The 27617-nt window shown below is 41.9% G+C and overlaps 1 long non-coding RNA gene across 1 annotated transcript; it reads right to left on the reverse strand.

Moving 5' to 3' along the window:
• Window positions 1-205: 205 nt before the first annotated feature.
• LOC117829263 lies at window positions 206-27617 on the reverse strand. The gene is made up of 3 exons (XR_004634589.1): window positions 27032-27617; window positions 12535-12594; window positions 206-287 (listed from the first exon to the last, which is right to left on the reverse strand). It is a non-coding gene; the product is annotated as an uncharacterized LOC117829263 (long non-coding RNA).

The following is a 27617-nucleotide window of genomic DNA, read 5'->3' on the forward strand; positions in this document are numbered from 1 at the left end:
TTCATCTATTTATTTATTCATCTATTTATTTATTTATATATTTATTTATTTATTATTTGCACATAAAAGCTTGCATAGGATCTAACATATAAAAGAAATAAGACAGGTGTGTCAGGAGGACCTCACCTTTGTTAAGAAACACAAATACAATCAAATTATTGATGCATTAAGTTCTGCTGGTTTTATTTTGAAGGATTTATGGACTCAGACTTTTATTTTCATTTATGTAAAATATAAAAGTTGTTAAAGTTGCTGACTCATGGTTTCCTGCAGATCTGTTTCCCTGACTGTAAATAAAAACAGAAACATGTTCATTTAAAGACGGGAAATATTACCAAAGCAACAAATTCACACACATTTTTAACTCTTTAAAAACTTGATTAATAAATATATGAGAATAAAACATGAAGACGGATCGACTGAAATATCAAAACAGACTTAGAGTCGGCTACAGTCCAGTTTGAGGGGACTATAAGGGGTCAGAGGTCAGGGAACAAGAGCAGGTCACACATCAGGGTCCTCACAAGTGTAGCTATGTCAGCGTGTGTGTGTGTGTTGTTGTTGTTGTTGTTGCTCTGTGATTGGTCTGTTCCTGGAGAGAGAGGGCGAGAGCTGCGTTCAGGAAAAGCGGCGCCGGGTTACACAGATTACATCATCAACCCATGACCTCACAATGGCAATACCCACAATGCCTCATTCACAACAGGCGCAGAGGTCCGAACACACACACACACACACACTCACACTCACACACACATATACACACTCACACACACACACACTCCCTGACCCTGCCCAGTACAAGAGAGGAAACTGACACAAACTCTGGAAAGACACACAACTTTGACTTTCCTTGCTCGCTTCTTATCCTCCTCTTCTTCTTCTTCTCACTGCAACACACACACACACACACACAACACAACACAACACAACACACACACACACACACTCACTCACACAAACACACGCACACAAACTTTCCCTCCCTCACGCTTCCTATCAATCAATATGTCCTCTCTCTCTCGCTCCCTCGGCTCCCATCAATAACCACTCTAGCCAGTGTGGGAGGGGCCGAGGTTTCCATTTTAGGTGTTTAGGCCTGAGCATACACACTTCCTCCCTCTTACACACACACATTCACACTCTCTCTCTCTCACACACACACACACACACACACACACACAAACAAAAAGATGACCACAAATGCAGACAAATCACAGCTGAGTGCTGAACCCAAACACAGAAATAACTCCTTTTAGAGAGCGAACACACTGACTCCTTTTGTTTTTGTGTCCTTGACAAGCGCGCACGCACACACACACACACACACACACACACACACACACACACACTGACACACAAACATGTAAACAAAAACACCCACGCTAGCAGAGTCTTCTACTTTGTGATCCAAGTTAAGAGGTTGTGTCCCTTCAAATCGTAAGTGGATGACTTTTTCCAAGGGATGTCTCGTCTTCTCTGTTGCTCACACACACACACACACACACACACACACACACACACACACACACACACACACACACACACACACACACACACACACACACACACACACACACACACACACACACACACACACACACACACGCAAATACACACACACACACACCTGAGCATGTTGATTAAGAGAGTAGTGTGCCATGTGTTTGTGTGTGTGGGCGTTTAAAAGACGCCGGAGAAAGTCGGTCCAGATGGCCGAAGAAGATTAAACACCATCTGCCAGAGAACACATCGCACACACACACTCTTATTAAAACACACACACACACACACACACATCGGGACGTCATGCTGTGATTTATGGAATCTGTAAAAGGACTTCTCGTATTATCAAGTTCATTACATTTTCACATTTGTGAGGAGGGATAAATAATTGAGTCTGTCTTTAATAATCTGTCAGAAGAAAATTAGGGTCAGTGTGTGTGTGTGTGTGTGTGTGTGTGTGTGTGTGTGTGTGTGTGTGTGTGTGTGTGTGTGTGTGTGTGTGTGTGTGTGTGTGTGTGTGTGTGTGTGTGTACTGCTGACTTATGTTACATTAGCCTGATGGAGTAAGCACAAACTGACGACTATCATCCAGCATCCACAACCTCGATTCTGAAACAGACATGACTCTGTAGTGGAAGTCACTGCATTATAAACAGACATGACTCTGTAGTGGAAGTCACTGTATTATAAACAGACATGACTCTGTAGTGGAAGTCACTGCATTATAAACAGACATGACTCTGTAGTGGAAGTCACTGCATTAATAACAGACATGACTCTGTAGTGGAAGTCACTGCATTAATAACAGACATGACTCTGTAGTGGAAGTCACTGCATTATAAACAGACATGACTCTGTAGTGGAAGTCACTGCATTAATAACAGACATGACTCTGTAGTGGAAGTCACTGCATTATAAACAGACATGACTCTGTAGTGGAAGTCACTGCATTAATAACAGACATGACTCTGTAGTGGAAGTCACTGCATTAATAACAGACATGACTCTGTAGTGGAAGTCACTGCATTAAAAACAGACATGACTCTGTAGTGGAAGTCACTGCATTAATAACAGACATGACTCTGTAGTGGAAGTCACTGCATTATAAACAGACATGACTCTGTAGTGGAAGTCACTGCATTAATAACAGACATGACTCTGTAGTGGAAGTCACTGCATTATAAACAGACATGACTCTGTAGTGGAAGTCACTGCATTAAGTCACTGCATTATAAACAGACATGACTCTGTAGTGGAAGTCACTGCATTAATAACAGACATGACTCTGTAGTGGAAGTCACTGCATTATAAACAGACATGACTCTGTAGTGGAAGTCACTGCATTAAAAACAGACATGACTCTGTAGTGGAAGTCACTGCATTAAAAACAGACATGACTCTGTAGTGGAAGTCACTGCATTAAAAACAGACATGACTCTGTAGTGGAAGTCACTGCATTAAAAACAGACATGACTGTGTAGTGGAAGTCACTGCATTAAAAACAGACATGACTCTGTATTTGTAGTCACTGCATTAAAAACAGACATGACTCTGTAGTGGAAGTCACTGCATTATAAACAGACATGACTCTGTAGTGGAAGTCACTGCATTAAACACAGACATGACTCTGTAGTGGAAGTCACTGCATTAAAAACAGACATGACTGTGTAGTGGAAGTCACTGCATTAAAAACAGACATGACTCTGTATTTGTAGTCACTGCATTAAAAACAGACATGACTCTGTAGTGGAAGTCACTGCATTAAACACAGACATGACTCTGTAGTGGAAGTCACTGCATTAAACACAGACATGACTCTGTAGTGGAAGTCACTGCATTAAATACAGACATGACTCTGTAGTGGAAGTCACTGCATTAAAAACAGACATGACTCTGTAGTGGAAGTCACTGCATTAAAAACAGACATGACTCTGTAGTGGAAGTCACTGCATTAAAAACAGACATGACTCTGTAGTGGAAGTCACTGCATTAAACACAGACATGACTCTGTAGTGGAAGTCACTGCATTAAAAACAGACATGACTCTGTAGTGGAAGTCACTGCATTAAAAACAGACATGACTCTGTAGTGGAAGTCACTGCATTAAAAACAGACATGACTCTGTAGTGGAAGTCACTGCATTAAAAACAGACATGACTCTGTAGTGGAAGTCACTGCATTAAAAACAGACATGACTCTGTAGTGGAAGTCACTGCATTAAAAACAGACATGACTCTGTAGTGGAAGTCACTGCATTAAAAACAGACATGACTCTGTAGTGGAAGTCACTTCATCTAACTGTGAATAATGTCTCCTCTCTGTTCCTGAGTTGTTGTTTCACGTCGTGGCAGCTTGAGGGTTAACTCTCGTCAGTAAATCATCTCTGAGCCGACAGATCAGACGGTCATTAATGAGAAGCCTCCTGAAAAACTACATTCTTCCTCAGCTAGGATAAACTAAAGTTAAGGCTGCTGTAGCTGTAATTTACAGCTGCGACAGGAACCTGAAGGCAGCACAATATTAACCCACAGGTGGACTCCTTCACAGTTTGAGCTCTGTGAACTCAGAGACCCACAGACGTCTTCACAGGGAGGTGAAGGTAGAAAACTTCCTCTGATGGATGAATGTTTTATCTTTGTCTCGCTGCTGGACTTTTCAGGTCGAGCAGAAAACTGGACCAGCTTCCCCTCCAGATGTTCGTCTCGTCCTGCTGTCAGACCGGATTTTACTGAAGCTGAAGTGAAAGAGACGAGCCAGTGGAGCCCACACACGCTCAGCGGCTCACAGAGCAGGGACAGTAAAGACACCTGACATTTACAGACTTATATAAATGTTGATTCCTGTCAGTTTGAAACAGTTCAGTCATAAAACACCTGATTGGTCGAGCTCAGTGCCTCCTGCTCTGACACTGACGGTAGGTTTTAAACATGTGCATGCTCTCTGAACACGGAAGAGGCTAATACAATTAGTCAATCAATCAATTAAAGGGCTCTCTGTAGAAAGTGGGTCAGCGGATGGGAAACACTGACTCTTCTCCACTCTTTATCGATGCTAAATTTAAAATGCAGGCCGTACTGAGGCTAATATTCTCCGCTTTGTTAAGTCTCTGATCCTTTTTATATATTTTTGGTGCTTTACTCAGAGAGGACAGGACGGTGAGTGGAGCAGGGAACCAGGAGAGAGGCTGGGCTGCCTACTGGAGCATCATAGCCTCCGTACATGGGGCGCACGGGTTAACCCTGAGGTCTGGAGGACCCTTTGATGTTTGCTTGTTTACAGGGAAAATGAGTATATAAACGTAGGCAGAAAAAACATTAAAAGCATCTTAGTTTAGTGTTTACATCTGTCTAATAGATAATGAAAATCTGAAGACCTTTATGAGAGGTGCAGCCATTACAAGTCCTTAGTTAAGAAGGTCACTCTCAGCCAAAACAGCAGCAGGGTCTGCGGCTTCAAGCTATTAAACCTATTGACTTTATTATGGGTTGACAGATAGCGTTTTTCAGGGCCGATACCGATACAGATAGAGATACTGATACAGATTCAAATACTGATAGCATTAACGTTACAGATACGGATACAGATATGATAGAGATAGCGTCACCCACACCATTATCGATACAGATATAGACACAGATACCGATACAGATAGCAATATCAATAGAGATACTGATACTATTACCAATACAGATAGTGATACAGATACCGATACCAACACCTATACCAATACAGATAACGACACAGATACCATTACGGATACAGATAGCAATAACAACTCTGATTAAGATACATATACCAATACCGCTACAAAGAGCAATACTGATACAGATATCAATACAGAAACGATACAGATACCAATACCAACACTGATACAGATACATATACCGATACCGCTATAACTATCGATACATATACAGATAAAGATACAATACCTATACGGATACTGATACCTCTACAACTGGCGATATAGATATCGATACCAACACTGATACAGATACATATGTCAATATCGATACTGATACTATTACCAATACAGCTAGCGATGCCAATACTGACACAGATATACTGATTCCGAGACAGATAGTGATACAGATACCGATACCAACACCGATACCTTTTCCGATACAGATGCGATACAGATAACGACACAGATACAGATACCATTACTGATAACAACTCCAATTAAGATACATATACCAAAACCACTACAAATAGCAATACAGATATCGATACAGAAACGATGCAGATACCAATACCAATACTGATACAGATACATACTGTATACCGACAACGCTAAAAATACCCATACAGATACCTCTACAAAAAGCAACATAGATATTGATACCAACACCGATAAAGATGCATACCGCTACCACTACAAATAGCAATACAGATACAGATACAGATACCGACACCAACACAGACACCGATACAGATACTGATACAGATACAGATACAGATACCGATACAGATACCAATACCAATACTGATACAGATACATACTGTGTACCGAAAACGGTAAAAATACCGATACAGATACCGATATAATACCTTTACGGATACAGATACCTCTACAAATATCAATACAGATAGAGATACCACCATGAACACAGACACCAATACAGATACTGATACAGACACCGTACAGATACCAATACAATTAGTGATGCAGATACCGATACAGATAGTGAAACAGATACAGATACTGATTCGTAGTAGTTCATGAGGATGATAACTGATATTTGGCGCACGATGTTTGGACGTTAATTTAAAGTAAAAATTATTTGTTTTCTGTTAAATCTTAAAATGTGGACCCATCATTTATAAAACTAGGCCACTTACCAATAATTATAATTATGTGCAACAGTAAAGATAAAGATGAGTTTTACCTCTGAGACACCGTCACAGTTCAGGTGTTTATTAACGTGTCGTACGAGTGCTCAGTAGAGGGAGCAGCAGTTGTTGACGGGACCTCAGGTCACTTTGTTCAGTGAGCGGTCACGATCTGTGTCCAGCTACGAAGCCATGAAAATGAGGACCAGGTCCCACAGCTGCAGATTTCTACTTTATGTACGCCTCAAGAGCTAACACGGACTTTATAAAACAACTTTTTTTAGAGCTAAACCTGACCTGACGTTTAAAAACAAAAATCATTTCAACTGTAAATCTTTATTGTGTCTGCGTTAGAGTCAGAGGTCAGAGTCTGTCTCTCCCACTGCGAATGAATGACCTCATCCTGGGTCCAAACATGATACTGTCTGTCCAGCACACGCACACGCACACACGCACACACGCACACGCACACACGCACACACGCACACACGCACACACACACACACGCTGAGCAGCAGCAGCAGATGGCAGCAGATGTTGGTTGTTCCCTCAGAGAGCAGAGATGTTCATAACGCTGTCTGGAAAACATTTTAGGACTCGCTGGGGGCACTGGTGTGTGTGTGTGTGTGTGTGTGTGTGTGTGTGTGTGTGTGTGTGTGTGTGTGTGTGCGCGTGCATGCGTGTGTGTGTGTGTATAGTACTGACTCAATGAGCGTTGCAGTCAGTGTGTGTGAAGTGTTTGCAATCTCACACTCAGATATGAACGTGTGATGAAGTGTGTGTTATCATCTTTGTTACACTCCAATGTGAGTGTGTGTGTGTTCTATGTGAGCCTTCAGATATTTAAGTGTGTGTTTTGTTGCTCTCTAATCACCTGGCTGTGTTTAATACTTGATTGTGATTGGTCTTAACCTCATAGCAACGATGATTACCGATATACAGTTTACCCTCTAACTATGTATCTCTTACTTCTAATCTCCAAAAACAGAATTGAACGCCTGTTTAACCTCTAATAATCCAGAAGAAAGTCCTCACACGTCTTCTTTTTGTCACATCATGGTCCCAAACTCCCAAAAATATCAGCAGCAGTAAATATTCACGCTCCAGAGACGTCAGTAATGTTTGTAAACGCAGATCTGTGAAGTGTAATTTAAACACGGGTCCTCACAAATTTAGAAATACTCAAGGCTTCAAGCAGCGTAACACAGAAAGAAAGAGCCGCCTCATTAGCTCAAATTAACCTGAGACACACACACACACACACACGCACGCGCACGCGCACACACACACACACACACACACACACACACACACACACACACACACACACACACACACACACACACACACACACACACACACACACACACACACACACACACACAGAAGTTTCACAGTCAGTTGAGCCAGTGGAAAAGTCAGACTCACTCATTAACAGCTTTAAATATATTCATCCTCACACACACACGTCTGTACGATGTGATGTTCGTACTATTTTCACCTCCAGCTTCCTGCCTTCAGGGGTGTGTGTGTGTGTGTGTGCATCAGTGTGTGTGTGTGTGCATCTGTGTGTGTGAGTGTGTGTGTGTGTGTGTGCTGCAGACTCTGGAGAGTGAGGTAATGAGTGCTCAGCTCTTCTCAGACAGTGGATCTATAAACCATCTCCTCTGCATTTAAAAATCGATGCTTGCAGCTGCTCTGCCTGCCTGCCGCCGACACACACACTCTCTCCCTCTCTCGCACACACACACACACACACACACACACTTAGAATCTAAAACGAGGCACCCTGTCAGTGAGACTGGAGTCAGATCCGTCTCGTTCAGGTTGTCAGATACTCTCTGCTCTAACCTGCAATCCCCGACTTTTATAACATGGAAATAAAACGAGGTGCATGAGTCTGTGAGCGTATCACAGTCCTCACATGCTGTTTTAAACTGTGCAGAGCAGCTGAGGTGAAAGTTTCCCTTAAGTTATCTCCAAGGAGTGCTGAAAAAACAGGTCGCATATTCACCTGAAGGATTTCCTGAGGACGCTGTGACTCTCTGGCCTCTGAGTTTCTCCCCTTAGATACTAATTGATTTCTCCATGTGGTGCATGAGTTGAATATGTGAGTGTGTAACAGTCCTCACATGCTGTTTTTAACTGCTCAGAGCATTTTAGGTGAAAGTTATCTCCAAGGAGTGCTGAGAAAATGAGCAGCATAGAGACACCTGAGGAAGCTGGGACTCTCTGGCCTCTGAGTTTCTCCCTTTAGACAATAAAGACGTCTTTGAAAAGTACTACCCCCCTAGCAGGGGCTTTTTAGGGGGGATATTGTCTACCCCTGAACTACATGCGTTTTGACCGGTGGACCCAGGGTCTAAATTTAGTTCAGGGGTAGATAATCTCCCCCCTGAAAAGCCCCTGCTAGGGGGGTAGTACTTTTCAAAGGTCCCGGGACTTTTGGGGGGCGGGGCCTGCAATGCTGAACGTGTCTGATTGGTAGATTAACCGCAGTGTTTTTATTCCTCCCTCCGTCCACAATAACATCACACACATCTGTGATTCTCTTGATTTCTCTTTCTTCCATTAGTTTTTATTTGTTCTATCTTTTTTGTATGTGTGTGTACTTTTCAAAAGAAGAAGCTGTGATTCTCTTGATTTAGCAGCTTGTAACAGTAGTCTTCTCTCAGCCCACCGTGAATGCGTCTCTCCTCCCGGTGTTCCGGTTTTAAAAGTGACCCTGTAAACTGGAGACCTTCAGCTGAACGTGTCAGTGTTTGTGGAGTTTACACAGCTGTTGAAACACAGAGGGAGTTCCTGGGAATGCAAACTAGTTTAGTTTTTATTAAGATTTCAAAATATCCTCATCAGATATTTAATGATGGTCTAAAGACGTTTATGAGGGATGCATCCGGCTGAGAGTCTCCAGTTAACAGGGTCGCTGTTTAAACCAAAACACCGGCCGATCTCTGCGATCACGGCTTTTTGAGTTCAAAAGGATTTTAAAGCCGTGTTGAAACGTCTTTGCTACTCGCGCTTATCTCCTCTCACGTGTTGATTCAGTGAATCCAAGTTATCTCGTGTGCTGAGAAAATGAGAAGCATAGAGTAACCCAAGGAAGCTGCGACTCTCTGGCCTCTGAGTTTCTCCATCACGGCTCGTGATGGAAGTGAAGAGTTACGTAGCTAGCAAAGTGCACATGTGCTTTTATCAATGCAATAACTACAGAGAATGTTTTAGTAGAAGCAAAGAGGTAAAAGATAAACCTCTGAGCTTCATGTTTTGCATCAGGTTTGAATTTTAAGTTGTTTATGTCAGGGCTCTCCAACCACCGGGCCGCAGACATACATCATCTATTTTATTCCCTGTTCCTTTTTATTCCACGACACAGTCCACTGCGTCATAATTATCTGTGTCAGTTTGATGCAAATGTTTCCTTTAATATTCAAATGTGAATGTTTCTGCCCTCAGTCCGTCCGTCCGTCTGTTCAGCTGCAGTGCAGATGAAGCTCCTGCAGCAGAGTATCACATTAAACTGCTGCTGATTCATGAGCGAGGGGAGAGGCAGCACCCGATCGGATCAGCTGGTGGAGAGACGTCATGTTTCATCAGAATGAACCCGGACTGTAAGTTCTGCTCCAACAGACGGGAGGTGACAGATCCATCAGTCCGGGTCACGCTGCGTAGATTCGTGTCAGACGGAGAGATCAGATTATCAGAGCGAGCTCATAACAGACTCACAGAAACACATCAGGGTGTGTGAGTCATCTTCAAACTTCCTCTTACTGACAGGGACAACTTTTTTTATGTCTAACTGTCGTTGCAGGGCATTCTGGGAAACGTAGGGTCATTACTCTACGCAGCACTTTTAGCAGATTGTTTTTTTAACCTAATCACATTTTCACACTGAGGAGTCCATAAGCACATTTCTTCCAAGTTGCACAAATATTTGTTATTTCTTTAACAGCAGTGAGAAGCTTCTCCCTTCATATTTAATTTTTAACCATTTCCAAGCTTGGCAGGCAGAACATCAGCTGCTCCTAACATCAGCCCCGATCAGCCTGCCTTCTCTTGATGGTTCCCCACCTCCATCCCAGCTCCTCCTTTCTGCTGTGTCTGATTTTACCAGTGTCATATGTGTTCTCACTACTGCTCACTCTGTTCTGTACCCCTGTTCTGTTTTCACTGCTGCTCCCCCTGCCTTGGCCTTCATACACATGCACATGAAAGAGAAGGGAAGTGTGCTCTCCCTGCCTCAAGCTTTGGCGTTCCACTGAAGCACATGAAAGAGAGGGGAGCTGTGCTCTGCCCACCTCAGGCTTTGCCATTGCACTGAGGCACATGAAAGAGAGGGGAGGTGTTCTCTCCCCACATCAAGCATTGCCTTTCCACTGAGGCAAATGAAAGAGAGGGGAGGTGTTCTCTCCCCACATCAAGCTTTGCCTTTCCACTGAGGCACATGAAAGAGAGGGGAGGTGTGCTCTCCCTGCCTCGAGCTTTGCCTTTCCACTGAGGCACATGAAAGAAAGGGGAGGTGTTCTCTCCCTTTCTCAAGTGTTGCCTTTTCACTGGAGGCACATGAAAGAGAAGGGGAGGTGTTCTCTCCCCACATCAAGCTTTGCCTTTCCATTGAGGCACATGAAAGAGAGGGGAGGTGTTCTCTCCCCACATCAAGCATTGCCTTTCCACTGAGGCAAATGAAAGAGAGGGGAGGTGTTCTCTCCCCACATCAAGCTTTGCCTTTCCACTGAGGCACATGAAAGAGAGGGGAGGTGTGCTCTCCCTGCCTCGAGCTTTGCCTTTCCACTGAGGCACATGAAAGAAAGGGGAGGTGTTCTCTCCCTTTCTCAAGTGTTGCCTTTTCACTGGAGGCACATGAAAGAGAGGGGAGGTGTTCTCCCCACCTCAGGCTTTGTTATACCACTGAAGCACATGAAAGAGAGGGGAGTTGTGCTCTCCCTGCATTGGCTTGCATGTATGCACATGGAAGAGAGGGGAGATTTGCTCTCCCCACATCAGGCTTTGACATTCCACTGAGGCACATGGAAGATAGGGGAGATGTGCTCTACCTGCATTGGCTTTCATGTATGCACATGACAAAGAGGGGAGGTGTACTCTCCTCACCTCAGGCTTTGGCATTCCACTGAGGCACATGGAAGAGGCTGAAGGTGTGCTCTCCCTGCCTCAAGCTTTTGCATTCCACTGAGGCACATGAAAGGGAGGGGAAGTGTGCTCTCCCTGCCACAAGCTTTTGCATTCCACTGAGGCACATGAAAGGGAGGGGAGGTGTGCTCTCCCTGCCACAAGCTTTTGCATTCCACTGAGGCACATGAAAGGGAGGGGAGGTGTGCTCTCCCTGCCTTAAGCTTTGCAACAGATACAGGATTAATTGTTGATTGAATCGAGGATCGAGTTATAACCTTGAGAAAGCAGACTGAGTCACACCCGTCGCTCTTAATGTTCATCGCACTCTGTTCATATAAATGGAGTTTTATAAATGCAGCTCTGTGTGTTACAGTTCTTCCTGACAGAGCACACTTTACAGATCTGTTACAACCTCAAACCCAAATTTGAAACTGGGGCACAGGAAGAGCGTGAATCAGACTGGAGGGGAGGAGGGTTTACCTTCAGAGTAAATTACCACATCTCATCCAGAAATAACTCCTGCCATGATCAGAACCTGACAAATAAATGATGATATCGAGCCGAGCAGAGGATCTGAGGGAGGATTTTTTCTTTTTCAGCTTGAACGTGAGTCATGATTTTAATAGTGAGCCACACAACGCTTCACTTTCAAACCAGCAATTATCCTGCAGGAGTAGGCGTCCGTTTTCTCAAACATCATCAGAGCATTGTAGCTGAAACGCACACACTGAAAAACACACAAGTTTGCAAAATGTGTGAGTGTAAAACAAGCGGATGAGCATCAGCAGCCCATCAAACTCATGATACACACACACACACACACACACACACACACACACACACACACACACACACACACACACACACACACACACACACACACACACACACACACACACACACACACACACACACACACACACACACACAGACAGCTGCCATCAGTGAGCGCAGAGTGTTACCATGTTGTCAGTCCAAACAGAGCTGCTGGTGTTTACAGTGAATCCCTCTGAAAGACAGGAGAGACTAACAGAAACCTGCATGACAAGAAGAAAACAGACTCACGGTGCAGGGAGGCATGGAGTCGTCATCGCCCGCGGAGTCCTCGGGGTCGTGATGCACCTCCTGTAATCACACAAAGAGACGTCACGCATTAACACACACCTGACATGCAGCGGTGACGTGGTAATTACTGCTGCTCCCCGTGTGATCCTGACGGGCGGATCAACGTCACCGCTTCAGGTCCGGACATGTTCACCTGAACAACGGCTGGAAACACTGACACAACACCGCAGGTACTCACCGCACAGGTTTGATTTACAGAGTGGAGAAATGTACGTTACACTCTTTTTAACGATCAATTAGGAGGAAGAACAAGGTCATAAACAGCTGCTAGTGTTGAAAAATGGAGCTGATGCAGAGGTGCAAAAAACTCCAATTTAAGAATCACCTAACGCTCATTAACGGTCTGAAGCTCTGATTAACATCTGCTGTCATAACGTTCTAAAACTCTACTACCTGGATGTAAACAAACACAGGTGACAGATGTGGTTTGTCAGTATGTTGATCTAGTAAATGGAGATAAAGTTGTATGGAGGCTGGGTCTGGTTTAACTGACATATAACGACTCCACTAGAGACCAGAGGAACCAGCACAGGGATGAGGACGCTAACCTGCAGGTGGTGCTAGCTCTGCTGGTGGTAGGTCAGTATACACAGTATGCAAGAAAGTCAAAATATTAATAGAAAGAAGGAATCAAATGAAAAATAAATACAACTAAAAAATAAAAATAAAATAAAATAAAATAAAAATAATAAAGTATGTACAAAAGCGCTGGTAATGAAGGTGATATATACAAGGATGTTAAAGTGGTAGGGATGTTGTACAACATTATCAGTTGGATGAATGACGTTAACCTGCTGGTGGTGCTAGCTCTGCTAGTGTTAGCCACACTCTGCAAACTAATGAGACATAGTTCACCTACAGACTCTGTGATCTAGTGTTTAGTCGTGTTTGATAAACTGTGCTCAATTTTGACTGTCGTTGTTAAAATATTTATAGTTATTAATTCAATTTTTTATTTTTTTATTATCAATACTTTATCAATTTATTGTATAATCATTTTAAATTCTTATTTTATTTTTTTACTCGTCTCTTTTGAACCATGGACTTTTTATTTTTCTTTATAATTATTATTTTTGATTTTATGTCTTTATTTCGAACATGTAAAAGTAAAATAGAAAAAGAGAACATACAAGTAAAAAAGAAGAGATAGTTATGCAAAAAAAAAAAAAATCAATCAGTTCCATTAGCAAGCACTGAAACATTTTACTTTACATGTTCGAAAAGGAGTAGGAAGAAGTTCAAACTTATCTAATCCTACCCCTTTGAAGTTGTATTTTTGGGGGCATTTTTTGCCTTTAATGGATGGGAGAGCTGAAGAGAGACAGGAAATGTGGGGAGCAGAGAGAGGGGGGAAGACATGCAGGAAATGGTCAAGGTTGGAATCGAACCTGCAACCTCTGCGATGAGGACTATAGCCTCTGTATGAGGGATGCTTAGACCACTAGGCCACCAGCGCCCCAGTTGTATTTTATTTTTTAATGTTGGCGAGTTTTCTTATCTTTAGACTGTTCTGCTGTTTAGAAATTATATTTATATTTCAACTAGCAAATGAGTCGCTGCAGAACATCCTGTAATCTATCCACAGGGAGGTATAGATTATTTGTTTTGATAGACGATTTTGATGTTAAAAAATGTTTTACTTGTTTTGCATCACAGGAGCTTCTTGTCCTTGAAGGCCACCGTCACTTCCCCAACAGGAGGGGTGAGCAGGGGAGCGTTTCAGTCTAGAACCTGAGCTCTTTATATCACTAAATATTCACTTTCCTGCACACTGTACCTTTAAATTTGTTCCTAAAGACATATTTGGAGGTTGAAATCTGTTTGTTTATTATGTCTCTTGAGACCGCTGCTGTCTGGTAGAAAAACTGTGTGATTTAAATTGTTAAATCTCTGCACAGCATGTTCTTCATGTGAACTGAGACGTGTTAGCACACAGTGTCAGGTATCAGCAGCTTCCATCAGTGCATAGCGTGGACTCAATGAACCTGAGAGGAGCTGCTGTGTATTTGCATTTCTATTGAAAGGATGCATTTTAATCAGCTGCTGCGTACTGTACGTCAACACTAAAGATCAGGTCTGTAAAAAGGTTTATTCTTTAGTCACATCAAGGCCTTCTGCTGCCTACGTTCATGTTTTCAATCCATGCCAACGAGCATTCAGAGGTGAAACGCACCGCTCACCGAGTAGGCGTCTTTTATTAAAGCTCTCATCATGTCCCCGCTCGGAGTGACGGAGGATTCAAACCGAGTTCAGGTCTGAAATAAATAAATAAAGGTCTGCAGACGGACCCGGTGTGAGATTAATCAGCAGGGCCACCAAACTCGGACACCCTGCACCTCGTCTGCTCGGCCCAAAGGAAAAATCAAAACAACACATATGAGTGAATTAGCATTACGTAAGACAGATTATCAGCCTGTCTGCTCCCCTGCTGCAACAACAGCTGTGATTCAGACACTGATAGCACCCATGCTACCACTGAGCACAACAATAATAACAATAAAAAAGCCATTATGCTGAGTATTTACTTCGCCGGTAAGTGCAGCACGGAGAGGATGAGAACTACACCGGAAAGAGAGAGAGAGAGAGAGAGAGAGAGAGAGAGAGAGAGCAGATGGAGGGAGGTGGATCAGACAGAGAAGGAGGAAGAGAGCGAAGGTCACAGAGAGGACAGAGTCTGAATAAAGAAAGGTGCAGTCTGTCTCTGATGGGACCTCCCTTTAGAACCGCTAAGTGCACTTTGAAGTTCCTGACTTTGAGTCTTTATTTCTAGAAGAGGAGGAACCATGTGAGGAAGCATTGTTGTCCTTCAGTTTACAGCAGCATACAGAATAATTAGAGGTGGGAATGAATATCAATACAACACTTTGACATCCTGACTCGTTCCACACAGTAATCATATCACTGGTGCCAAATATGGACATGGGGATTTAATTATAATACAGCGCTCTTAGCAGGTTTCTAATCTGAGGTCATCCACCCTGCTCTTTACCTCTCAGGGGCTCATTGTGTTCTTCTCTGAGTCTGTGAGGTTAGCTGATGTATCGTTATGTGATGGTTACAGTGTCAGCATGATTGTGGAACATGTATCAGGTTTCTTACAGTATCATGTAAAGTTGTATCATGTTGAATCTCACAGCGTCGTGTAGTATTAGTATCACAATCTATAGTATTGTTGAACATTGTATCAAACTACACAATTCATTGTGTTAAATTGTATTACATTGTATGGTATTGTTTAGTATCCCATCATATTACTTTGTATTTGGTGTGTTAAGACTTTATGTTGTATCGTATCCTGTCAGATCCTATTGTACCAAGTCGTGTTGTGTCTTGTCAAAATGAGTTGAGTCTTGTCAGGTCGTGTTGAGTCTTGTCAGGTCGTGTTGAGTCTTGTCAGGTCGTGTTGAGTCTTGTCAGGTCGTGTTGAGTCTTGTCAGGTCGTGTTGCGTCTTGTCAGGTCGTGTTGAGTTTTGTCAGGTCGTGTTGAGTCTTGTCAGGTCGTGTTGAGTTTTGTCAGGTCGTGTTGTCTCGAATATTGTTGTGTCCTGTCTTATCGTATCTTGTGTTGTGTCAAGATAATTTGTGCCGTGCCGTGTCGATTCGAAAGTTGTCGTGTTATGCCGTGTCAAGTCCAGTCTGGTCTGGTCTTATCGTGTCAAGTCGACTCGGGTCTGGTCTGGTCTGGTCTGGTCTTATCGTGTCGAGTCGAGTCGGGTCTGGTCTGATCTGGTCTGGTCTTATCGTGCCAAGTCGAGTCGAGTCGGGTCTGGTCTGATCTGGTCTGGTCTTATCGTGTCGAGTCGAGTCGGGTCTGGTCTGATCTGGTCTGGTCTTATCGTGTCAAGTCGAGTCGAGTCGGGTCTGGTCTGATCTGGTCTGGTCTTATCGTGTCAAGTCGAGTCGAGTCGGGTCTGGTCTGATCTGGTCTGGTCTTATCGTGCCAAGTCGAGTCGAGTTGGGTTTGGTCTGGTCTGGTCTGGTCTGGTCTGGTCTTATCGTGTCAAGTCGAGTTGGGTCTGGTCTGGTCTGGTCTTATCGTGTCAAGTCGAGTTGGGTCTGGTCTGGTCTGGTCTTATCGTGTCAAGTCGAGTTGGGTCTGGTCTGGTCTGGTCTTATCGTGTCAAGTCGAGTTGGGTCTGGTCTGGTCTGGTCTTATCGTGTCAAGTCGAGTTGGGTCTGGTCTGGTCTGGTCTTATCGTGTCAAGTCGAGTTGGGTCTGGTCTGGTCTGGTCTTATCGTGTCAAGTCGAGGCGTGTCATGTTGAGTCGAGACGTGTCGAGAGTTGTCAAATCAAGACGTGACCTGTCCTGTTGAGATGAACCATGTCGAGTCAAGTCATGACTGGTCGTGTCCCGTCATGTTAAGTCCAGATAAGTTGTGTTGTGTTGTGTTGTGTTGTGTTGTGTCGTGTCGTGTCGTGTCGTGTCGTGTCGTGTCGTGTCGTGTCGTGTTGTGTTGTGTCTTGTCATGTTGGTTTGACATTTGTTCTTTCGTGTCATATCCTGTTGGGTCGTGTCGTGTCGAGATAAGCCACGTAGTATTGTACATGGTATTGTCTTGCATCGTATCAGATCATATTATATAGTGTTGTATTATAATCTATCTTATACTGCCTATCGTCCGCAGTCACCGTATCAAAATACTGACTCAACATAACTTTCAGACGACCTAACGTCAGGCAAAGAATCGAGTTAGCGTGGGACTTTCGCCTCCTCACTTACAGGTTAATATCTTTAAAACTCACGAGTTATAAATAATTCACCCCTCATACAGTGTGTGCCGATAGAGAGATCAGCTATTTAGACTATAAGTATTTTTGGTACCAGGCTGTAAACATGTTTATTTCTGCTGTAAAGATCATCTTCTTTGAATGGGTGTGTGTGTGGCTTCCAGTGCTTCTAGTGGACACTTGTGGAACTGCAGTTTTTATCACTTCAGCTTCAGGTAAGTCGGAGTATTTGCCTGTAAATATTACTGTAAGGTAAAACCTGTTCTAGTGTTTTTTTAAGCAGCAGGAAACTTCAAACACTCGATGAAAGCCATCCTGTCTGTGAGTAAAATAATAACTGTGAAGGCAAGATTTTAAAGGACTTAAAGTCACTTCTGCAGCTCCAACGTCCCAACAGACTAACGCACCTGTCCCTTTAAGGTCACACTCGTTCTTTACCTGCTGTCTCTCATTTCCTTATTTTATTAACATGCTATCAGTGCTGTGGTAAATAAATGACATCTGATCAAACACCGCCTGCACTAACGGCGGATATTAATAAGCGTTTAGGCCGTCTTGTCTCTGCCTGCGGGGCGATCAGATATCAACATGGAAAAAAATCTACAAAGCTGGCAAACCGGAGCTTAGACAAACACAGAGGCTCCAGGTCAGGACAGGTGAAGATACTCGTCGACTTAACTTCAGCTTCTAAACATATTCTGATATTAATACATTTAACAAATCTATAAAACAGTTTAAACTACTGCCATGGTACAAGAACTGTTTTAATTTATTAAATGTATTTATTATCTTTTATTGTATATGTTATTATTATTATTTATTTTTATTTATTTGTATTATTCATAGGCTGCACAGTGGTGCAGTGGGTAGCGCTGTTGCCTCACAGCTAGAAGGTTCCTGGTTTGAATCCCCGGCCGGGCAGGTTCCTTTCTGTGTGGAGTTTGCATGTTCTCCCCGTGCATGCGTGGGTTCTCTACGGGTTCTCCGGCTTCCTCCCACAATCCAATAACATGCTCAGGTTGATTGATCACTCTAAATTGCCCGTAGGTGTGAATGTGTGCATGAATGGTATCCTCTATCTGTCTTTCCAGACCCAACTCGGTCGAGGCATGATGGCTGTCTAACATGAGTCTGGTCCTGCTGGAGGTTTCTGCCTGTTAAAAGCAAGTTTGTCCTCTCCACTGTAACTAGCTAAATACTGCAATGTGCAATGCTCATGGTGGATTAAGGTGGGGTCAGACTGAGTCTTACCCTGTCTTGAAGTTGGGTCTCTGTTCATAATTTGACATAGTGTGGTCTAGACCTCCTCTGTTTGTAAAAGCGTCTTGAGATAACGTTTGTTGTGATTTGGCGCTATACAAATAAAGATTGATTGATTGATTGATTGATTGATTGATTGTCTGTCTCTCTGTGTTAGCCCTGTGATAGGTTGGCGACCTGTCCAGGATGTACCCTGCCTTCCGCCCGAAGCCAGCTGGGATAGGCTCCAGCCCCCCGTGACCCCTAACGGGATAAGCGGTCAAGATAATGGATGGATGTATTATTTATTTTTATATTTTAATGTATTTATTTTCAGATAGATGGAGACCACCTGCATGTGGAGGCAAGATGTGTTACGTTCTTTATGTCCCTCATAGTATTGCATTTATACACATAGACGTGAAGACATGTGTATAAATGTATAAGTCTAAATTTGGTGTGAAAATCAATTTAAAAAATGTCGGAAAAAATATTACAAATAACTTCTAAAAATATGACGACTTTAGAGTAATAATATCAAAACTAAATTTAAAAAAAAAAAATTTGATTTAATTTTGTTGTCCTGACTTCTTCTAAAAAAAAACCAACTTTACTCTGAAATTACAACAATCTGTTCTAAAAATATATCGACTTTATAATTTTTACATTATGACTTTCCTAAAAAATAAAAATACTTTATTCTGAAATTTTTTTTTTTTTTAAATCCCTTTAGAATATACAACTTATTCCAATTTTGTCTTATAGAATCACAACTTCACACTCGTATCATCAAGACTTAATTCTAAAAACATCTCAATCCTTTTTTATAACAAAATAATTTCCTCTTAAAATAAAATCTTGTATTATTGTAAACTTTCTGAAAAAATTACAAATTTATTCTTTTTATTTTAGAGTGTTTTTCAAATTAAGTAACAACATCTTGCTCTGAGCATTACAATGATTTTCTAAAAATAAAATTACAATTTTGTTTTCATATTTTGCTTTTTCTACATAAAATGACACAAAAAAAAATCTTTATTTAAAAAATCTTATTATTTGTATCATCAAGCTGTGCTAGGCTATCTCTTATTCAATTTAAAGTATTTTATAGGCTCCATTATAGCAAAGACAAACTCTCTAAATTCTACCCAGATAAGACAGAAGAGGAGTGCAGTAGGTGCTCCCAAACCCCTTGCAACCTTACCCACGTGTTTTGGACATGTCCCGAACTATGTGAGTATTGGAAAGCCTTCTTTTTAGCAATTTCTGACATCCTGGACCTAAAGATTCAGCCACCTCCTCATATAGCCATCTTTGGCAGAGCCCCGCTTGATTTAGCCACTACAACAACGCAAAACAATGTGATAGCATTTGTGTCCCTGGTTGCCCGGAAAAGAATCTTCTTTCTTTGGAAGTCTTCTCAACCACCTTTATTTAGAGTTTGGCTAAACGATGTTTTAACTCTGCTAAAATTGGAAAAGGTCAAATTCACCATCAGGGGCTCATCGGATAAATTCTATACCCACTGGAGGCCTTTACTTGATTATGTACGTAGACCGCCTCCCTCCCAAGGAGTTGACCCCATAGACGGCAGCGCTAATTCAGTACCTTCTCCTTACTTTTCACCTACGTGCCCCCGTCCCTGGTGGCTGCCCCCGTCCCTGGTGGCTGCCCCCGTCCCTGGTGGCTACCCCCGTCCCTGGTGGCTGCCCCCGTCCCTGGTGGCTGCCCCCGTCCCTGGTGGCTGCCCCCGTCCCTGGTTTTAATTTGGACATTTTGAATGTTTGTATGTCTATATATTTTTGTATATATATTTCTGTTTGTGTATATGTATATTTTTTATCAAACTTTTATCATTATTATTTTTTCACCTTTATTTATTCTTTAATTGTTTTTCCTCGTATTTTATGTTAAAGCTGGAAAAATAAAAAGTCATGTAGCTTTAAATAAAATTGGTACATACAATACAAAAAAAAAATCTTAGTATTTATTTTAGTATTTATTTATTTTAATATTAACGTTTCCTCTTTACATGAAGTCCTGACTTTACTTTGAATTACTCTGACCTTACTCTCTCATGTTAGGACTTCTTCCTCTCACACTCTGACTTTATTCTCATCACAGCACGTCTGTTATCTCTCACAGCTTCATTTAAATCATAATAAAGCTTTATTCCTGCAGCATAACAACTGTACTCTGTTTGTTTAATATAACTGTGACCCGAATATAAAACAATGAAACACCACAGACAGACTGAGAGGCGTGGGCTGTATATCTGATGTCATCTTAACGACAGAGGAAGTATTTGATTATAAAACAGATCTACCTGCAGGCTTTGTCAACACGTCTCCCTCCTGATCTTTGAACGCACCTCACACAGCAGCATGAAAACATTAAAGCTCTCAGTCATCCTCATCTACACACATCCATGTTTCTGCAAGTGCAGCCCCTCTCTGCTCTTTGTGTGCACGCTGAATGATCTTGCCCCTCAGGCTGAAAACCTCACAGAAGCCTCTCGTCTTCATTCCACAACTTCAGACTCGCTCCTTTGTGTGTGTGTGTGTGACGGCGTGTGTGTGCGTTTGCTTTCTTTGTCGTGTGGTGGCCTGGAAGATAGAAGCTGGTAAGACAGCTTACGCTCAGATATCCGACGCAGCTCTGCACGCTGAGAGGCTTTGAAGGGTGTAACACAGAGGGGTCAAAGGTCGGTTTGATTGGAAGAAAGCAGGGGATGATTGTGAGGTGAGAGGAGGTCAGGTGGGGAAAACAACGAGCAGGTACGAGCCTGTTAGGAAGTGAAGCTGGGGCCGTGACTCAGACTGAATCAGGTGTGATTATTCAGAATCTGCCTACTGACTCTCTCACACACACACACACACAGAAAAATAACACATGCACACGCACACAGTTATTTCTCCATGCAGACCTTGTGACATCTCATACCGGAAGTGGACACACACACACACACACACACACACACACACACACACACACACACGCACAGACGTAAGCCCTCTTCCTGAATCATGCGGCCGCAGTAGATCTGCCTCCTGCTCTGTATTGAGAGTCAGTAACTTGTAGGAAGACGAGTAGAGACCAACAGGAGCTGTCTCAGTTTTAGAGACGATCAGTCCCTCACTTTGACTCGGCCTCTTTGCATCCTTTGTTTTGAACTTTCACACACACACACACACACACACACACACACACACACACACACACACACACACACACACACACACACACACACACACACACACACACACACACACACGTCTGCTTATCCTGAAGAGAGATCTCTTAAAGGTGACGTGTAGGGACGAAGTGATTCAGCACTAACCTGTCTAACCCAAAAGAGTCAACAGAATAAACACCAAACTTTTTTTAAATCAGCAAACAGAGGGAAGTTGTTCAAGAAGCTCTTGTTCATAAAAGTGACTTTTTCACCCTGAGACTGAGACGAGAAAATAAAGCTACCTGCCGTGACTCTCTTTGGACAATGTTGTCTTAAAGCAGGGGTGTCAAACATGCGGCCCGCGGGCCAAAACCGGCCCGCCAGAGGTTCCAATCCGGCCCGCGGAACGACTTTGCAAAGTGAAAAAATGACAGAGAAGACATTAAAGGTGACATATCATGCAAAATGGACTTTCTAATGGTTCTTTACCTGAAATCTGTGTCCCTGTCTACAAACCCCCCGAGAATGAAAAGAATCCATTCTGCCCCTGTTCTGATTTCTCCACCTTTCTGTAAATGTGTGTGAAACCAGCCGTTTCAGACTTCCGTGTTTTTGTTACGTAACAACAATATCCGGTCTGTCACGGAGTCAGAGCTCGGAGCTTGTTCAGCCCATAGACTGTATAAAATACAACTCAACCCCTCCTCCGTTTTTCATTACCTGCACACATGTGTGCTAACAAGGAGCTTAGGAGGGAGGCATGCTAGTTGTAGGCTGTCTTAATAAACACAAAGGTCGCTTTGACTCCCCACGTCTGCAGATTTGAAGATCTAGTGGATGATTTTTATTGATCATGGATAAGTGCTAGCGCTAGTTAGCATAGCCACATAGCTACATGTTGGTAGCTGTGTACCAAGACACACGTCGACATACTGACAAATAAAACAACAAGAAACACTAAATCTGTGACCAATGGTTCAGAAAGGTCCTGCTGCAGGCGCCTCTCCGTCAGGATCAGATTCTGGATCAGATTCAGAGGGTTGAAGTAACGTGATCTCTGAGCAGCCGTGTATATTCAGCCAACATGTAAACATTAGATCAACGTGCTGGAGAGCCGAGGAACATCCACTTCCTGAGGGGGCGTGGTCAGAGAGAAAACAGAGTGTTCTGATGAGGACTGAAGAAGAGGGTTTTTCAGGCAGACCAAAATCTGATTTCAAAGTGTTTTTTTGAGCATAAACTTTAAAGACATGTTTTGGGGACCTCTTAGACCAATATATGTTGATGAAAAAAGCGTGATATGTCCCCTTTAACTGCAATTTTTCAATAAAACTAACTACTATTTCAAATTTGTCCTCTTGGGGTCGCATAAAATCATAGCGCTGAGGGAGCGCACCTGAACAGCGCTTTTTTTTTTACCTGGACTTTTTTTCTCAAAGTGAGAAAATAGATCACTTCCTGTTTGCATAATTCAACAGCTGTTTTTGTAGAAAGATAGTTCATTAAATGTGAACATTTTCAGAATGTACTTGTACCTTTTTGCACTAAAACAAAGGGAAAATTTTGAGTTGTGGTTGTTTATAGGTTATTATGTTGTGATTTTACTGGTCCGGCCCACTTCAGATCAACCTGGGCTGTATGTGGCCCCTGAACTAAAATGAGTTTGACGTCCCTGTCTTAAAGGATCAAACATGTGGATTATTTTTCACAAGAAATATGAAGACTTAGACGACTGAGTTAAATTAAATATAAAGGATGAAATAATCCAGGTGCATGATATTATAACATGTAGACAGTGTTGAGGTTAGCATGGAGGCACATCGTTTATCAGTGAATCACTTTTCTCCTCATCAGGTCTCAGATTTTAACATAAGTCGACCATAATAAATCATTTTGTAGACTTATGACGATTTAAATTAATACTGGTAAATAGTTCTAATAAATAAAGACGTTTCTTTAGATAATTTCAACTTCAAAAATCTGGGGCGCAAATCTCAGATTTCAGTAACATATGAGACTGATGTCTGCAGAACACTATTTGTCTAAATTATGTAGCATATCTGTACAATATGACACGATTCAATACAATATGATACAATGCGATGCCCAACATTGCGATATAACACAATATGATACAATGTAATGAGCTACACTAGCATTACTTACCAAAATACAATATGATGTCATACGCTAGGACATGATTTCGATAAAAATACGATTCAAATTCTTACGATAAGCTACAATGCAATGCGATCAGTGAGATACAATACGATGTGATGCAATACCCCACGATACAATTTTGATACAATACAATTTCGTACGATACTAAATGCTAAAATGAAATACGAAAAGATACGATGCAATTCCATATGATGGGATGCGCTACGCTACAATATGATGTGATGCCCAACATTGCGATATAATACAATATGATCCAATGTAATGCACTACACTGGGATACAATACAATATGATGTAATACGCTAGGATACGATTTCAATACGATACAAATTTTTACCATACGCTACAATGCAATGTGTTATGATACGATATGATCCGTTACGATACGATGCGATACAAATTCGTACGATTGGCTACAATGCAATGTAACATGACACGAAATGATAAAATGCAACATGATGCCATGTGATCAGTAAGATACAATACGATATGATGTAATACACTGTGATGCAATTTTTCTACAATACAATTTTGTACGATACTAAATGCTACAATGAAATGCGATATGATACAATAAGTTATGATACGTTACGATGCATACGATGTGCTTCACTACGTTACAATACAATACGATATGATGCAATACCCCACGATATGATTTTGATACAATACAATTTCGTACGATACTAAATGCTAAAAAGAAATACGAAAAGATACGATGCAATTCCATATGATGGGATGCGCTACGCTACAATATGATGTGATGTGATGCCCAACATTGTGATATAATACAATATGATACAATGTAATGCGCTACACTGGGATACAATACAATATGATGTAATACGCTAGGATACGATTTCAATACGATACAAATTCGTACGATACGCTACAATGCAATGTGTTATGATACTAAATATTACAATGCATAATGATACGATGCGATCAGTAAGTTACAATACGATATGACGTAATACACTGATACAATTTTGATACAATACAATTTCCTACGACACTAAATGCTAAAATGAAATGCGATATGATACGATAAGTTATGATACGTTATGATGCAATGTGATGGTGCTACACTACGATACGAAACGATAAATCTTGCAATACAACGCGATACAATTTTGATACAATACAATTTTGTTTGATACCAAATGCTACAAAGAAATCAGATATAGTACGATATGATATACTACGATGCAATGCGATGCACTACCACTACACAAAACAATTTCGTACGATACTAAATGCTAAAATGAAATGCGATATGATACGATAAGTTATGACACGTTACGATGCATACGATGTGTTTCACTACGTTACAATACAACACGATATGATGCAATACCCCACGATACGATTTTGATACAATTTCGTACGATACTAAATGCTAAAATGAAATGCGATATGATACGATAAGTTATGATACGTTACGATGCATACGATGTGCTTCACTACGTTACAATACAATATGATATGATGCAATACCCCACGATACGATTTTGATACAATACAATTTCGTACGATACTAAATGCTAAAATGAAATGCGATATGATACAATAAGTTATGATACGTTACGATGCATACGATGTGCTTCACTACGTTACAATACAATACGATATGATGCAATACCCCACGATACGATTTTGATACAATTTCGTACGATACTAAATGCTAAAATGAAATGCGATATGATACGATAAGTTATGATACGTTACGATGCATACGATGTGCTTCACTACGTTACAATACAATACGATATGATGCAATACCCCACGATACGATTTTGATACAAAACAATTTCGTACGATACTAAATGCTAAAATGAAATGCGATATGATACGATAAGTTATGACACGTTAGGATGCATACGATGTGCTTCACTACGTAACAATACAATATGATATGATGCAATACCCCACGATACGATTTTGATACAATACAATTTCGTACGATACTAAATGCTAAAATGAAATGCGATATGATACGATAAGTTATGACACGTTACGATGCATACGATGTGCTTCACTACGTTACAATACAATACGATATGATGCAATACCCCACGATACGATTTTGATACAATACAATTTCGTACGATACTAAATGCTAAAATGAAATGCGATGTGATACGATATAATATGATGCAGTGCTAGGACAAAATACGACATGATGCGATAAAACAATGATACGATTGTGGTACAACACTATACGATACAAATTCCTACGATACGATACGCTACGATAAAATACAATATGATGCGACACAATGAAAATCAATACGGTATGCTACGATATATGATGAGATATGCATTAATACTATATGATGCTATATGATACACATCCATATACTGATTGATACTTTATGGGACTATTTATTAAGATATGATGCATTACTAAAACTACACCGCCCTGGTTATTTATCACAGACTCAGATCCTGTGTTTATTTAAAGTGTTTTAAAGAACTGAAACAAACACACTGATTTAACCTCATTAAGTGTAACTCTGTCACTAACTGCTGCTTATTCTCTGTATTAAATTAGACCACTAATCTACCACACACTGCTTCATGCTGTTCATCACTGAGCCCCAAAAACAGCTTTACCATGGTATTGATCTTTAACACATATTGATCCTCTGTAAGTGCTCATGGGAAGCTGATTATCAGAAGCTAAGATGTTATTTAGAGTGTCCTATCACAAATCCATTACAGTAAGTCTGCAGCTCTACCCTGCAGAGTGGATTCACCTCATCCACAGGCATGGTGTGCTCTTATCATTTAATTTACACAACATTTTATTCACTTTCTTTACTTTAACAGGATGTTTAAGTCATGTTCAAACACAGAATACAGCAGAGTAAGAGGTTTATAGTGAATCTATGGTGGGTGACAGTACCTGGAGTTTAATTAAAGACTATACATGATGTAAAAACAGAGCTCAGGCACTTTAAGGTTGATTTCCCTGTGACTCTGAGTCTCTGCAGCAGACTGGTCTCACAGACTTCCAGGTGAGGTGTGTGTCTCTGCAGAAGCCTCAGTGAAAGTCAGTTGTCAGTTTGCTCAGAGGACAGAGTGTGTCTGTGTGTGTGGATCAGGTCTCACCTCTCCAGGTGTCCCCCCCAGGGGCATCTTCTGCCAGGGATCCGCCAACTGAGCCAGAGGCATCTTTCTCTTCTTCTGCCTCTACTTTTAAATCTTCTTCTTCTTTTTTTATTCCTCTTTTCAGCTCAGGGTTAGTCGTCCCTCCCTGAGTCGACACTCTGTCCCTTCACCTGGGGTTCTCCCTCCTTCTTCTTCTTCTTCTTTCTTCCCTTCTTCTTCTTCTTCTTCTGAGCTCCTCTTCCTCTCCGCGCTAGAACCGAACCGCCCGCGGAGCCACAGACCGACCGACCGAGCCGAGCAGAGCCGACGAACACCCACTAATTCCGGATCTGCTGTGGCGCTGAGCCCGCCCCTTCCTCCGGGGAGACAAACATGAGAGAATCCGCGAGGAGGAGGAAGAGGAGGAGGAGGAAGAGGAGGAGGAGGACGCCCTTTTTCGGAAACTGATTGACTCAATACACACTCACCACTCACACACTCACACACACACACACACACACACTCTCACACACACACACACTCTCTCTCTCACACTCTCACACTCTCTCTCTCTCCCTCTCTCTCCCTCTCTCTCTCTCTCTCTCTC

The sequence above is a fragment of the Notolabrus celidotus genome, chromosome 17, assembly GCF_009762535.1.
Source record: "Notolabrus celidotus isolate fNotCel1 chromosome 17, fNotCel1.pri, whole genome shotgun sequence".
Taxonomy (NCBI): Eukaryota; Metazoa; Chordata; class Actinopteri; order Labriformes; family Labridae; genus Notolabrus; species Notolabrus celidotus.